Here is a 14,750-nt window from a genome sequence, read left to right on the forward strand (position 1 = left end):
ACCTTGATAAAGTCCCACGGGACGAAACGCGTTGGTGCGTGGACTGTGTTTATGTCCCTGTGAGTCTATGGAATAAATACCCTCAGTTTTTAGTCTGGAGTTGTGCCCTTCATTTTTCCTATATGATTTTTTCCATGGGATCTTCTTGCCAGCAGTGCTCCTTTGCTCTCTCTGCTTATGCTGCTTACTCTACCAGGATTGCACGCAGTGGAACTACCCTACAGATGACTTCTGGACTTCAATGTACCCCCGTGGGCAGGTAATGGGCAATAGCCCTTATATTTTTACCTTGGACCCTATATGGGGAAGTGTGTTTGTTAAGTGGAGTGTGCGTTTGGACCACATCTGCGGTAGTCTGGCTGACTGACCGCCAGGTCCTTTATTTTGCACCCCCTTAATTCTTTATCACATATATGATGTTATGGATTTATGACAAGTTCCTATCTTCCTTTATTTCTACAATTCTACTCTGAGTCTACACTGATATTGAGCGTCAGTCTTCACATCACTTTACAATGATTTACAATTTAACCTGAACTTGAAAAACTATCAAACATATTTGAAATCACTTTATGCAGGTGATGGCGGATAAAAAGAATGACAAAAACTCTCCACTGTACAGAGCACAGTAAAAATAAAAATATATTACATTGATATTAGGGCACTTACTCAATATCCTTTTAAGATGTGTTAAAGAACACATTAATGGGACTAAGATCTTCTCCAGAATGGGGAAGACATTTTCACTGCATATTGAATCGAGAGATAGAATTCTGGAAGTGCAAGCAAACTATGAGCCATATTTAAAATACTTTTACATCTCCAGGGCGAAGAGTTCTGCTCTGTTGAAATAAATGGCCTTTATTTGTAATGCAAAATTGCATTTTTGGAGTCAACTTTGGTTTTGCATCAGGTGGACTGCACTAAAAGTCCCTGCTTGCGGACGAAACGCGTCAGAGTTTCCATGTAGCAGAATATTTTACTGTGCCAATGCACTCAATAAACAACCTTTTAGTCATTGCGTGAGGATTTCTGTTTTTATGCCCCTGCGACTGCAGTGAACCGCCTGAAAACCCTGTCTCTGCACTAAAACCTGTACTGCATCTGTCATGTCATTTGATTTACAAAAAACCCCATCCAAAATTACCTGGGAAAAGATGTACCTGTACTGATGTTCAGATTGTTACTGATACAGTTAGATACACTGTATCTTGCAACATGTAATTAGATCAGCATGCAATTGTGGATGTTTTTAAACATAAGCCTTTTTTTTTTAACTATACATGTCTAAAAACTTTTTGAGATCCTAAAGTTTACCTACATTACTATCTATTGGCAGGGTCTCCTAGACATCCTGCTCCTAGCCATAGTTCCTTTCTCTGTCCACCGCGTGTGCTGCTGGTTTCTGTCTGCTTTGGCGTTACTCTGTCTCCTCTTGGTGCTCCTGTCCTCTGTCCTTATAGTTTCCTGTTTCCTGATCCTCCTTTGCGTTTGTTTGTGTCCAGACTCCCTCTGCCCTGATCTGTTTATGTTACTGTTTTGAGTCCTGTTCAAATTAAAGGCCCTTGCTATTGAACTAGATTGCCCAGTCTGTTTCCTGCTATCAAGTTCCAGTCATCCTGTCCCTGCTCCCTAGTCTCAGTTCCTGCTCCCCTGCACTGCTCCTGCCTTCCTGTTGCTGACCCTGCCTGTGACCATGATTATCCTGCTTGCTGCCTGCCACTGAACCCTTCTTGTGACCCTGATGATCCTGCTTGCTGCCTGCCACCGATCCCTGTTTGTGACCACAACGACCCTGCTTGCTGTCTGCCACCGAACCCTGCTTGTGACCCCAACAATCCTTGCCTGCTCCACACTGTTCCGGTCACCGAGGTCCTACCCACTCCAGGAGTCTCCCCTTGACATCTATCAAGATATCATATTATTACAATAAAAGTTAGCCCAGCCTGTAAATTACAGATAATAGGACTGTTCTCTTTTATTCTGAGTTTATTCAACTGTACGGCTAATTTCTCCTTAATTTAATCATGATTTATCTTTTTATTCGTGCTTCATGTAGTCAAAAAGAGGGGGGTGAAATTAACACAATCAGTGCAAAAGGAGCTCACGGCATATGTATTTGCATCTTAGATTAAAGGTGTAGGTACACTTTGTATATTTTAATAACATTATTATGTACAAATTGCTTCTAAGGCACACATGCTGTAAATTTTAAGATTTTCTACCTTCAGAGTACCACATTTTAAACCCCATGAACAGGGCTGACAGAGTGGAAAGCCAGGAGCACTTCCCTGGGCGCTGAGGCTCCTGGGCCCACATGTTTCACTTTTGACCATTAGTTGTGGCCTCCTACCCCAGGGTCATAACTTCCATCCTAATTAAACACTAATGCTATACAGATTGAGAAGAATATGTATATTGTGATGCCCACACCACGTTGTAGCATCTTTTAGTCCCAGATAAAGGCAGGAAACGCCATACTTCTCTTACATGGGGTTTATTTCCAGGGATTAACTCATATGCCACCGTCCCATTAAGTCAAAACAAAACATAAAAATAACACCTATTCCCTTTAGGGAAAACTAACTACACCGTAGCTTTAGCCCTTGCTAACTGGATGGCTAGCTAAGCTGGTTCCCAAGCCAAAACATGCCTTGGCATATGCAACACTGTAACACAGTCTCTGCATACAAGACAAAAGTGTTTTTGCTTATCTGTAAGTCCTTTGGAGCAGATGTCGCTGCTTCAGTACGGCCTCGCGTCCTTCCTTCCTAGGGGAACTCGGCCCCACGTTGAGACCAGAGAAACTCCTCTGTAGGTCCTCTGTCCCAGCTTCCGCAGCCGAGGCAAAATCTCTCTCTCTCTCTCTCTCTCTCTCTCTCTCTCCTCTCTCTCCTCTCTCTCTCCTCTCTCCAGACCAGGCTGCACCTGAGGGTGGCTCAATCAGGTGAAATTAACTCTGTGTATGCTGGAAAGGCCCATAGCTGCCCTTTTCCAGCACCTAGAGGACAGTGATGGTATCACAGTATTCATTGGCACCAACTGGAGCACTACTTAGAAAACGGCATTCTTTTTAATCTGCATGACTGCGTAGATGTATCAAGGTACTTTGCTCTAATTGTTTCCAGAATTTGCTCCACTTGTGCCATAAGTGTTTTGGGGAGTGGTTATAGAGGAAAAATTAGTCAGTGAAATATTATATTGAGATGTATCAAAAGTTACACCTGTTACTGTTGTAGTTTTCCTGTCTCCTTGCCCCAAATCAATCTGCCTGGTTTAGGTGGCGTCAACCTTTGTTTTGAAGACATCTGCAGCAAACGTAAGACGACAGACCTGAGTTCTTACATATGTCAATGGCGCAAGTTGATGCAGATGCAAATATTTGCTCAGCGTTCTGGAGCAAATGGTGCCATTTCAACACATAGCCTCCTCAGCCTGAGCAGCCACACCTGAAAAAAAATATACAAATAGCAGAGGAACGATTATACAGCTGAGTGCAATTTTATTGTACTTTATTGCATCTACAAAATAAGTTAGACAATTCACTTCCAACTTTTTATTGATGGGTTGGTAGGTGATGATTTGTAAAGATCATTCCCCACTTTACTCAACAATGGATGTGTAAGCTTTTTACTGTGGGAATGTTACAAAACAAAAACTGACACAGCGAGCACTTTAGAAGCCTTGGTTATTTTTACTGATCATGAGAGAGAGGAATTTTCATTTCTTTGTGTCTCTGGTGTCAGATTATTCTGTAAACTTGGGTAACATGATTCATTGCATCTGCTTTCATCTTTGTAGAACAAAAACTGCAGAAGTACATAAAAATAAAAAAATATATTAATAACACAAAAGTTTGTACAACTTTATAGCGGTAAGGCAGTCTACTCCGCTGCTTCACGAGAATGTAGAACTTTATAGAATGAGTTCCTTAAACCAGTACGAAAAGTACAGGCCCGTGATAAACAGCAGGGGTGCAAAAACTGGGGGGCGCAAGATTTTCTGGGGGGAGGCGCACGGCGCTTATAACATTTAAATTAAATGCCGTGGGAGCATACAAGGCCTCTGTATGCCTCTTACCTGGTCTCCAGCGGCTTCTGGTTAAATGGCAATGCGACGTTGCATGACGTTGTGATGTCAAATGATGCCGTCGATGCCGGAGAGAAGGTAAGGGAGGGTGGTGCGAGCAGGGGGAGAGGGAGTCGTGAGCAAGGTGAAAGCAGGCTGGGGATGCAAAGAAAAAAGTTTGCGCACCCCTGAACACAGTATAGCATTATTCTTGCACATTCCTTAGCTTTACAAGTTAGGCACAAACAGTAGGCTAAGAGCATTCTTTCAGTAGGCTGTCTGCTGAAAGGCAGTATATCTCCCTCATTTTAGGAAACTGTATTTCATTTGGAGAATTGGTGTTTTTACTTTCTATAGTTATTCCTTATGATCTGTATCTGAATAACAGTTGCCTAGGGACTGCAACTGAAAATGTCATTGATAGTATCAAATTTGTCAACTTCATGCACATACACAGACCATGTTAGTATTGCAGAGTGAAGATAATAGATCTATACCTCTGGTTTACGTCTTAAGACAGTAGCACCAAACCATACAGACCTCCCAATGACAAAGCTTTTAATCTATTATATTGGGAACTGTCCTTTTGGTCCATTAAAAGATATTATAATTTATGACTAATCTACATCCCTCCAGCTAGAACCAATTTGTTTACTAGAAATTTCAATTTATAATAGCATGTATACACATCGATGCAATTTCTCTAAAGTTACTCTTTGAATTATATGTAACGCTTGAGATGCAACATTTCATTAAACCGTCATTGTACATATGATGTTTTCTGTAAAGTAATACAAAAAGTACTCTCGTTATTATATTGTCAAATGGAAGCATCAGATCTTCTCTGCTGTTACCTACATGGTGTCAAATACCCCAAATTAACTGTAATATTGTATACCCTCACTTATTGCATGTATTCATTTTGTTTTTCAAAATTACACTGTTCGTCAGTGCTACCACCGTAAAATATCAAAGTGCTTTCATAAGGTTCAAAATGCATGCAATAGTTCAATGTGACATGCTGAGCAATATGCTTCCGTTTTGCTGTAAAGTACTAGGAGAGAAAGATCTGATGGACTGGAAAACTGTCAGGCATTTCATACATTTTTCATGTTGGCATTTCCTCCTCCCCCTAATGCAGCCACACAGACACAGGCAATAAACAAACGGCAACCGTTCTCAGGTGCCTAGGATGTACCTTGTTTGCCTTGAGTCACCTATATGAATAAATGAGTCAACATGAAAAGTGCTGTGCTCATTTTAATGCTTGAAAGCAACCTGAAAAAGGGTATTGTGACTGCAATTGAGAAAGTTTGGATGATAAATGTTGGTGTGAGTGAGTATTCAAGCCATATTCTTTCCTTGACATCTCCATATCAAAAGACTTGTATACAAATGTTAAAGTATTGCTAATACAGTTGAAACAGCCTTTAATTTGAGAGGTATTTAGATGGGCATGTTTGCCGGTTTGTGAGAAAGAGAGAAAAGAAAGAGGAGGAGGGGGGGCCTGAAAAATAAAGAGCTAGAAAGGAGGGATTGCCACAAGAGCTAGAAAGGGGGATGGGGCACAAGAGCTAGAAAGGGGGGATGGGGCACAAGAGAGAGAAAGAGGGGGAGGGCGAGAGAGAGAGACTGAGTGAGTGAGAGACTGAGTGAGTGAGAGACTGAGTGAGTGAGAGACTGAGAGAGAAAGACACAGAGAGAGAGAGAGACAGAGAGAGAGAGACACTGAGAAAGAGAGAGACACTGAGAGAGAGAGACAGAGAGACTGAGAGAGAGAGGGGGCAAGAGAGAGAGAGGGGGGAAAAGTGAGGTGTAGGGCAAAAGTGAAGGGGGGAAAGAGTGAGAGAGAGAGGGGGACATGAGAGTGAAAGGGGTGGCATGAGTGAGAGAGAGGGGGATATGAGATTGAAAGGGGTGGCATGAGTGAGAGAGAGGGGGAAAGAATGAGACAGGGGGAGGCGTGAGTGAGAAAGGGGGGGCGTGAGTGAGAAGCGAGAGAGAAAGAGAATGGGAAGTCTTATAAAAATGTGTCTACTCCCAATTAAGTAATTTCTATAGCAAGACAAATTTCCTTAGCTACTGTAACTCCAATCTGGCTTTCACTGAAACCATGCCATGGTACCTACCCTCCTAAACGTTTGCAAAGCGATTCAGTGTGAACTTGGACAACCAACTAGTGCAATATTCCTATATTTTTCAAAGGCTTTTGATACTGTTGATCTTGTTATATTGTTAAACAAGCTTCAGCTCAGGAATAGTGTGTAGCCAAGTGCCCATGGCTATAGTCTTCTACTAACCTCAACACTATAAGTCCTGATAGGAACAGGCAGTGTTGGGGTTAAACTCCTGTGCAGGGCCTAGCCTGCAGTTACAGCCTGGATGGGTACTATGTTGCCTTATCCAGGGGCAGGCCTAAACCGGCAGTTGGAGTGTCATACCTGGGGAGGGTACTGCCTGGGTCACTTGTATATGGTGTGATGCCTGTCAGTACCTAGATCTGCCCTATTATGGGGCGGGGTTACAATCCCTCCCCCCGGGTATAAAAGCTGACACTCCACCAAATGGAGTGTGGTTGATTATGGGACAATGTGATGTCCTTTTTCATACCAGAGGGTGAAGGAGATTAGGAGGGGCTCTGGGGACCACAAGCCCTGGGGTCTGCTCCCAGGCTGGAGGATGATCATGCTGTTGTACAATAAAACTGCCGTTGTACCAACTATGGTGTGTGATTATTGGAAAGTAGTATTGCCTGTGTGGACCATCCTGCATCCAGCAGGATCCTCATGGGATAGAGGCGCTGCACATTAAGAGCAGAGAGAAAGCCTGCCCTGTTGATGCTCCTAAACTTCAACTGTGGAGCCACTCAGACCTCCTGAACCAGCAGGTGAGCTACAGTAGTGAAGAGCAGTAGTGTAGTGGCCCAATCTTCCGTGGCAGGGGGGGAGGGAAACAGGTGCTACAAGTGGATTACTCTTTAAACTGGTTTCACTCAGACCCAACAGGTAAATCCCAATATATGAAGGAGAAACAGGTGCGCAAATCACATCAGGACATGAAAAGAAAGTAGAAACACAAAATAGTGCAATATTGTCTGCTCCAACAGATAATTTCAATGCGGAGAATTCTATAAAATTTGCACTCACGTATTTAACGTGAAATTAAAGCGTTGTGGTTATTAGAAGTTACCAACTTATATCTCCAGACGGGTACTCCAGATCCATATAGAGGGAGGGGAAATCCATATATAAAAGAAGGGGGAAGCAAAAATAGTATAATACTGTTTTTAATTTTAAAAACACAAAGTATTCCACTTACATAAGTGGCTTTGTTTGAGAGCATTCACCCTGGGTCATAGGTCAGACAAGGATATTCATAGCAATAGCATCCGCTCCACGGCCGTCACAGCAGGTACTGGGCTGATTAAATTTGTCCTCCACTCTGGATGTCATCAACAAGGGCTTCTTAGTAATCACTGATTCACCCAACGCACGTTTCCACTGCAAAGTCTTCATCAGGGGCTAATTCCAATATATGTCTAACTCCAACCCCAATTGTTTAATTTTTAATGGGCAAATGCACTATTATCCAGATCTGGATAATAGGAATTTGGCCCATTATTGTACTGTATGTGTTCGGGGGGTGTGAGGTGTGGAGGGGGTGGGTAGTAGGATTGTTATATTTGAATGTTTATTGGGGGTTGAGGGGGTGGGTGAAGGGGATAGTTGGCCCAGGGTGAGTGGTTAGGCCTACCGTGTGGGTAGCGGGAGGGGTGAACCCCTTCATTACCATAGCAGTTACCACCGAAGGGGTTAACTCCTCCCACAACCTTCTCGGCAAGCCTAACTGCCCACCCTGGGGCAAGCACCCCCTTCACCCACCCCCTTTACCCCCAATAAACCAGGTAGCCACTAAGGTAATGAAGCTGTTTTAATGTTAATTTTAATAACAGAGTATTGAAGCAGGGGGTCTCCCGAGCTGAACTGCATTCATTTCAGCCTCGTGGACCCCCTGCTTCTTCAGTTAGAGGCCCCGGTATGGGGTGCCGGTATCTGTGCCATGTTTATATTCTCCAGCGTCACGTGATCGGGACATTTAAACGCACAGGAGATACCAGCACTCCATACCGGTGCCTGTTACTTGGGAAGCAGGGGGTCAGTGCAGGAGAGCCCCCTGCAGCAATACTCTTATTAAAATTAACATTAAAATTTAGCGATCGCCTGTAAGTGCTGTGCAGGGAGATGCAGCTCTTCCAGACTGCTGGAGTGAAATCGCAGTTTAAGCAAACACAAAGTAGGGCGATAAGTATTGGGAACAAAAATAAACACACAAAGTAGTGCAATGTTGCATTTTTTTACCGCACTCTAAAAAACTTGCGATTTTTCTTAGCGAATACCGTTCTGACACACGTTTCATATAGAGTGGTAAGAACATGCAAACCTGCTCACTAATGCACTGAGCTTATCGAAGTTTAGTGAATAGGCCTCATAGCATGATACAGTACCCCAAACTCACTTGAGAAATGTGGACACCTTGTACAACCTAAATATGCCGTTTTGTCCTACAATGTAACTACAATACACACCACTGTGAAATGTTCCATGGAGCAAAGTAAACATTTCCTGTCTCGCCTTCAAATACTTACTGGGCAAGTAACCCGGCTATCTGAACAAGCTCCTGGCCCCTACCATATGAAGCTCTCATAACCTGAGATCTGACTCAAAAGACTGTTGATGGCCCAAAGGTTCAACAAGGAATCTGACCGCTTCTCCTTCTCTTACCGAGATAGATATATATGTAGCCCCGAGGTAAAATTTGACTCCCTGACCCCTCCGCGCTTACCGGGTGGTCGCGGGTGCCGCCGGAGGCAGCGGTGGACCCGCCGGGAGAACGCGAGGGTGGGGGCCAGTGCAGGGAGCATAGCGGGACTGTGAGGCGCAGGCCGGTTGCCGGGGACGCGATCGGGCCGTTGCTAGGGCCGCAATCGCGTTGCCACCGGCCCGGCGGCTTAAGGAGAGGGCGCCGCCATTGCGTGTTAGTTCGCGCATGCGCAGTAAGTGGCCAGTGCAGGGAAGGCTCCAGACAGGTCGCGCATGCGCAGGTAGGATCCCCAGAGCTAGGGAGAGATCGCGCGAGGGCAGGCATAGGGAGACAGAGGTCAGGTGCTCCCTTGCGGCCAATAGGGCTGGAGGAAGCTCAGCCCGGGAAGATAGATACATTTCCCGGGCTTTGCAAGAGGCAGTCCGCACGAGGAGAAGGAAGGAGTAGGAAGGGTGTAGGGAGCGCGTGGCTCCTGCATCAGGTAAGGGTTCTCCTTAGGTCCCCAGGCAGGCCCCAAATCCTGGTAAGGGCAGGGGGTAACTGAAGAGGGACGGCCCTAGATAAGGAGGTTACCCTTAGGTGCGGAAGGTGCAGTTTGGCAGTGCCACAGCGGATAGGGCTGTGCGCACTGGCAAATAGGCACAGCGTGCGAGCAGTGGATTTGCTGCGGGATTCAGGTGGCTGTGTGTGAGTGCAGCTGTGTGTGTGTGTGTCGCTGCATGTGCTGGGCGCAGTGTGTGCAGCGTGTGTGAATACCTGCAGGCTGACAGTGTGAGCTGTGTGTCTGCTGCAGGTGTTAGGAGTAGCGAGTAGCTAGAGAGTTACAGGTAGGACTGGGTAGCTAGGGGAGGGGGGGGCAGGTTATTGTTCCACAGGCCCTAGGAGTTTTCCCCAAGCCATCCCAGGTTGCGGTTCATCAGGGACAGGCCCTAGGTTAGGGTTCCTGTCCTGATAGGGTTAGTTAGGGATAGCGGCGGTTGCTGTTCCCGTGATGCGGTTGGTGTTGCCGTGATTCGGTTGCTGTTCCCGTGAAGCGGTGGGACCCTTGTTGGGGTCCACGGAGAGAAGTACCTGGATAGGATCAGACGGACGTCTGACCCTTTTAGAAGAAAGTTGCAGGCCCGAGCATCGGAGTGCTCGGAAGGTACCTCTGAAGTATATAAGTGCACCAACTGGGCCCTAGCTTAATTTAGTGACTGCGCAGTCACCCACGACCTCCGTAGGAGTACGGGACATTGGGTGTGGGGGATCACAGGACACTGGGTGGGAACACCAGACATTGGGCCGAGGTAATGCGGATAGAGCATAAGGTTATGATGTTGTGTACTGCTTTGTTTGTGTGTTAGTAAAGTGTTAGTATTATATCTATGAGTATTGTATTTCTTACCAAGGGCTATCTTTCATAACGGGGATCCTGGGTAAGTGGAGGCACTGCACCAGGTAATGGTAAGGGTTTCCCCAGGCTCCCAGCTAGCGGAGGCTCAGATCTCCTGGAGCCACAGGTATTACGCAGTTACCAGTAGTCCCTTAGAGCAGGTGTGTTGCGGGGAAAGGAACCGGTTAGACCACGAGGGGCCAATGTGAGATTGGGTGGGTCAGGCGGTTCACAAAAAGGGCTACATTTGGAGGCGCTGCTGAGATATATCAGACCTGGGGTGCCCTGTACATGTTTTTCTAAATTGTCCTATTTTTGTTTCGCCATGGGGAAGCCCTCAAGGCGGAGGAAGCCACGTGCTAAGTTCCTGGCCGCGCGGGAAAATGTTGCCAACAGTTATCCAGGACAGGCGGGAAAACCCGAGCCCCGCCCCCACACTGTGAGCGACTCAGTACCGAGTTTGCAACATTCCCCAAAAGACTGTGCTGCCCCTCCTCTAGAGTCCACCAGGGGGAGGGAGTGTCTTGAGCAGAAATCAGAAATTTCTGTTCCCCCTAAGGAAAGCAAGGGATGCCGAGAAAAACACCCTTGGCTGTATAGAATCATACTGGCCCCCCATTTAGTCTTGCCAATGGTGGTATGCCCGTGTGCGTTAAAGGACTGGAAGGTGACGGGTGGCTGGATGGGCGGAGCATCTGAGTCACCAGTTGCCCTCACAATGACCATGGTAGACGGGGAAGAATGCCTACACGGCCGTCTGAATGAATGTGAGTGTGCCGTTGGTGAGCTGACCCAAGGGCCTAAGTGTCCTGACTGTGCGGCGCAGTTCCTGCAACCCAAACCGCCAGCGGCAGAGGACACTGTTGCAGAAATGGAGTGTTCCCTCCCCGAGGATGAGAGAGACTGCCAGGGGTTACACCCTGATGTGTATGAGCCCTGGAATTTGCCAGGAATGGAGGTCACGATGCTAATGTGCCCCTGCCTGAGTGAAGCCCTTAAAGATGGAGTCGAACCATCTCAGTTACAGCTAGGTTTCAGGTCAACTGAGGTGGACGGAGAAACGTTTACCCAGTGTTTTGGCCTCAATTGTGGCTGTTCCCGGAGGGAGGCACTGGCGTGGGAGCCCCAATGTGAGTGTTGCGGGGCCTGGTTCCTAAAGCCTATCCTGCCCCAGGCGGCGGAACCAGCCGAGGAAGAAGAGGAGGAGCCGGACCTCCCTCCTACAGTAAATTATACTTGTCCTCAGTTTGTCTTAATTCCAGAGGCCTCCGGGGACCCGTGTGTCCAGACCACTGTTGCAGACCCTCTCAAAGGGGACATGCAAAAGGAAGAGCAGGAACCTCTGATGGCGGAACCTGCGGAGAAAGAGGCGCCTGATGGTGCTACCAAGGTGGGTGAAGCCGCTACTAATGCTTCTACTTCAGCGATGGAGGTGGTGGAGGGGCCATGTGCCCAAATGGACTTTCCAGACGCTGAGCCGGAGCCGCTGGAGGCGGAGCTCCAGATGTTGGAACCCCAGATGTCGGTTCCAGACCCGGTTCCCGAGCAGGAACCACCGAGACCAGAACCACAGATCCCGGAAGGCCAGGGTAAGGTGTTTATACCCCCGCCCATGTGTGGTGATTCTAGCGACCAACCGAGCGTGGTGATGCGCCTGCCGGCGGAACACTCCAGTGAGGTCACCGAGGCAACCACCTCAACTGATGCAGACCATGATGTGGGCCCATGTGCCCTGCAACTGCCAGTCCGGCCTACCACCGAGGTACCAGCGGTCCCAGGCTTGGGATCAGTACCTGCCGACAACGATAGGGGTAAGTTGACTGCCCCAGGGGTGTCGGGTGTGAGCTCCCCGGTGATCGTGGAGCCTGGTGACTCCAAAGGTAGGGTCACCCAGGCGATGGGCTCAACCCGTCATCGCGTCCTGGTGGAGGTGTCTCCCCCTGAAGATCTCTGCAGATCGTGGAACGAATCCGACCTCATCAAGGTATCCGGTGTAGCGGACCGGAGTGACACATACTCCTGCACGAGGAGTCTCCAAGCTTGGCCTTCTCAAGACCCGGGCCTACCCGAAGAAGTGGTGCCGTCAGCGGAAGAAGTCACCGTTAAAGGGATTGCTGGAGCGGACAAGGACTGTGTTGAGACCGCTCTGGTAGTTGTGGCCTCCCCCAGGTGCGCGATGGAGCGCTATGTTCGCCATGTGGTGGACCGAGGCAAGAGACTGAGCCTCCCTGTCTCCCGTGAGACGAGACCGGAGGATCCGGCAAGGGTCAACACCCAGGACCCCGTACATTTTTTTCTGCGAGAGGGAGAAGGTGGGTTGGTGCAAGGGACAGGTCTTGAGCTCCAAAAGACTCACAGGAGTCAAGGTGGGATACCCTCACCCAATCTGTTAGGGGCACTCCACTCTGAGACTCAGCTGGCCTCGGGTATCCATGCGGGTATGTTGGGTACCAGTGACAAAATGCATGCTACATGTGAAATGATGTTTCCATTATATAACCCACTGTATGGTTGCTACCCAAGCGAGGGCGTTGGGATTCTGCGAGGGGGAGAATGTAGCCCTGAGGTAAAATTTGACTCACTGACCCCCTCCACGCTTACCGGGTGGTCGCGGTGCCGCCGGAGGCAGCGGTGGACCCGCCGGAAGAACGCGAGGGTGGGGGCCAGTGCAGGGAGCAGAGCGGGACTGTGAGGTGCAGGCCGGTTGCCGGGGACGCGATCGGGCCGTTGCTAGGGCCGCGATCGCGTTGCCACCGGCCCGGCGGCTTAAGGAGAGGGCGCCGCCATTGCGTGTTAGTTCGCGCATGCGCAGTAAGTGGCCAGTGCAGGGAAGGCTCCAGACAGGTCGCGCATGCGCAGGTAGGATCCCCAGAGCTAGGGAGAGATCGCGCGAGGGCAGGCATAGGGAGACAGAGGTCAGGTGCTCCCTTGCGGCCAATAGGGCTGGAGGAAGCTCAGCCCGGGAAGATAGATACATTTCCCGGGCTTTGCAAGAGGCAGTCCGCACGAGGAGAAGGAAGGAGTACGAAGGGTGTAGGGAGCGCATGGCTCCTGCATCAGGTAAGGGTTCTCCTTAGGTCCCTAGGCAGGCCCCAATTCCCGGTAAGGGCATAGGGTAACTGAAGAGGGATGGCCCTAGATAAGGAGGTTACCCTTAGGTGCGGAAGGTGCAGTTTGGCAGTGCCACAGCGGATAGGGCTGTGCGCACTGGCAAATAGGCACAGCGTGCGAGCAGTGGATTTGCTGCGGGATTCAGGTGGCTGTGTGTGAGTGCAGCTGTGTGTGTGTGTGTCGATGCATGTGCTGGGCGCAGTGTGTGCAGCGTGTGTGAATACCTGCAGGCTGACAGTGTGAGCTGTGTGTCTGCTACAGGTGTTAGGAGTAGCGAGTAGCTAGAGAGTTACAGGTAGGACTGGGTAGCTAGGGGAGGGGGGGGCAGGTTATTGTTCCACAGGCCCTAGGAGTTTTCCCCAAGCCATCCCAGGTTGCGGTTCATCAGGGACAAGCCCTAAGTTAGGGTTCCTGTCCTGATAGGGTTAGTTAGGGATAGCGGCGGTTGCTGTTCCCGTGATGCGGTTGGTGTTGCCGTGATTCGGTTGCTGTTCCCGTGAAGCGGTGGGACCCTCGTTGGGGTCCACGGAGAGAAGTACCTGGATAGGATCAGACGGACGTCTGACCCTTTTAGAAGAAAGTTGCAGGCCCGAGCATCGGAGTGCTCGGAAGGTACCTCTGAAGTATATAAGTGCACCAACTGGGCCCTAGCTTAATTTAGTGACTGCGCAGTCACCCACGACCTCCGTAGGAGTACGGGACATTGGGTGTGGGGGATCACAGGACACTGGGTGGGAACACCAGACATTGGGCCGAGGTAATGCGGATAGAGCATAAGGTTATGATGTTGTGTACTGCTTTGTTTGTGTGTTAGTAAAGTGTTAGTATTATATCTATGAGTATTGTATTTCTTACCCAGGGCTATCTTTCATAACGGGGATCCTGGGTAAGTGGAGGCGCTGCACCAGGTAATGGTAAGGGTTTCCCCAGGCTCCCAGCTAGAGGCTCAGATCTCCTGGAGCCACAGGTGTTACGCAGTTACCAGTAGTCCCTTAGAGCAGGTGTGTTGCGGGGAAAGGAACCGGTTAGACCACGAGGGGCCAATGTGAGATTGGGTGGGTCAGGCGGTTCACAAAAAGGGCTACATATAGATACAGTATATAGATATACAGTGGGTTTTGGGTTTTCTTGAGCTTGTTGGGATTTTGTGTGTTGAATATTATCTCTAGCAACAGCAGTCATCTGTGCTTATCTAAACCTCAGGGTCCAATTTAAGATCTTGAAACTGTTTTCAAAGACAAGTTACATAAGTATGCACTATACATTGGAACCTGAAAATGATGGGTCATGTTGCTCATAGGAAGGAATATTTTAGCACACAAATGTTGGATAAGTTAACCGCGAAGATCATTTTGTTTTTCAGTGACACATTGGT

This window comes from Ascaphus truei, chromosome 1 (genome assembly GCF_040206685.1).
Source record: "Ascaphus truei isolate aAscTru1 chromosome 1, aAscTru1.hap1, whole genome shotgun sequence".
In the NCBI taxonomy this organism is placed as follows: domain Eukaryota; kingdom Metazoa; phylum Chordata; class Amphibia; order Anura; family Ascaphidae; genus Ascaphus; species Ascaphus truei.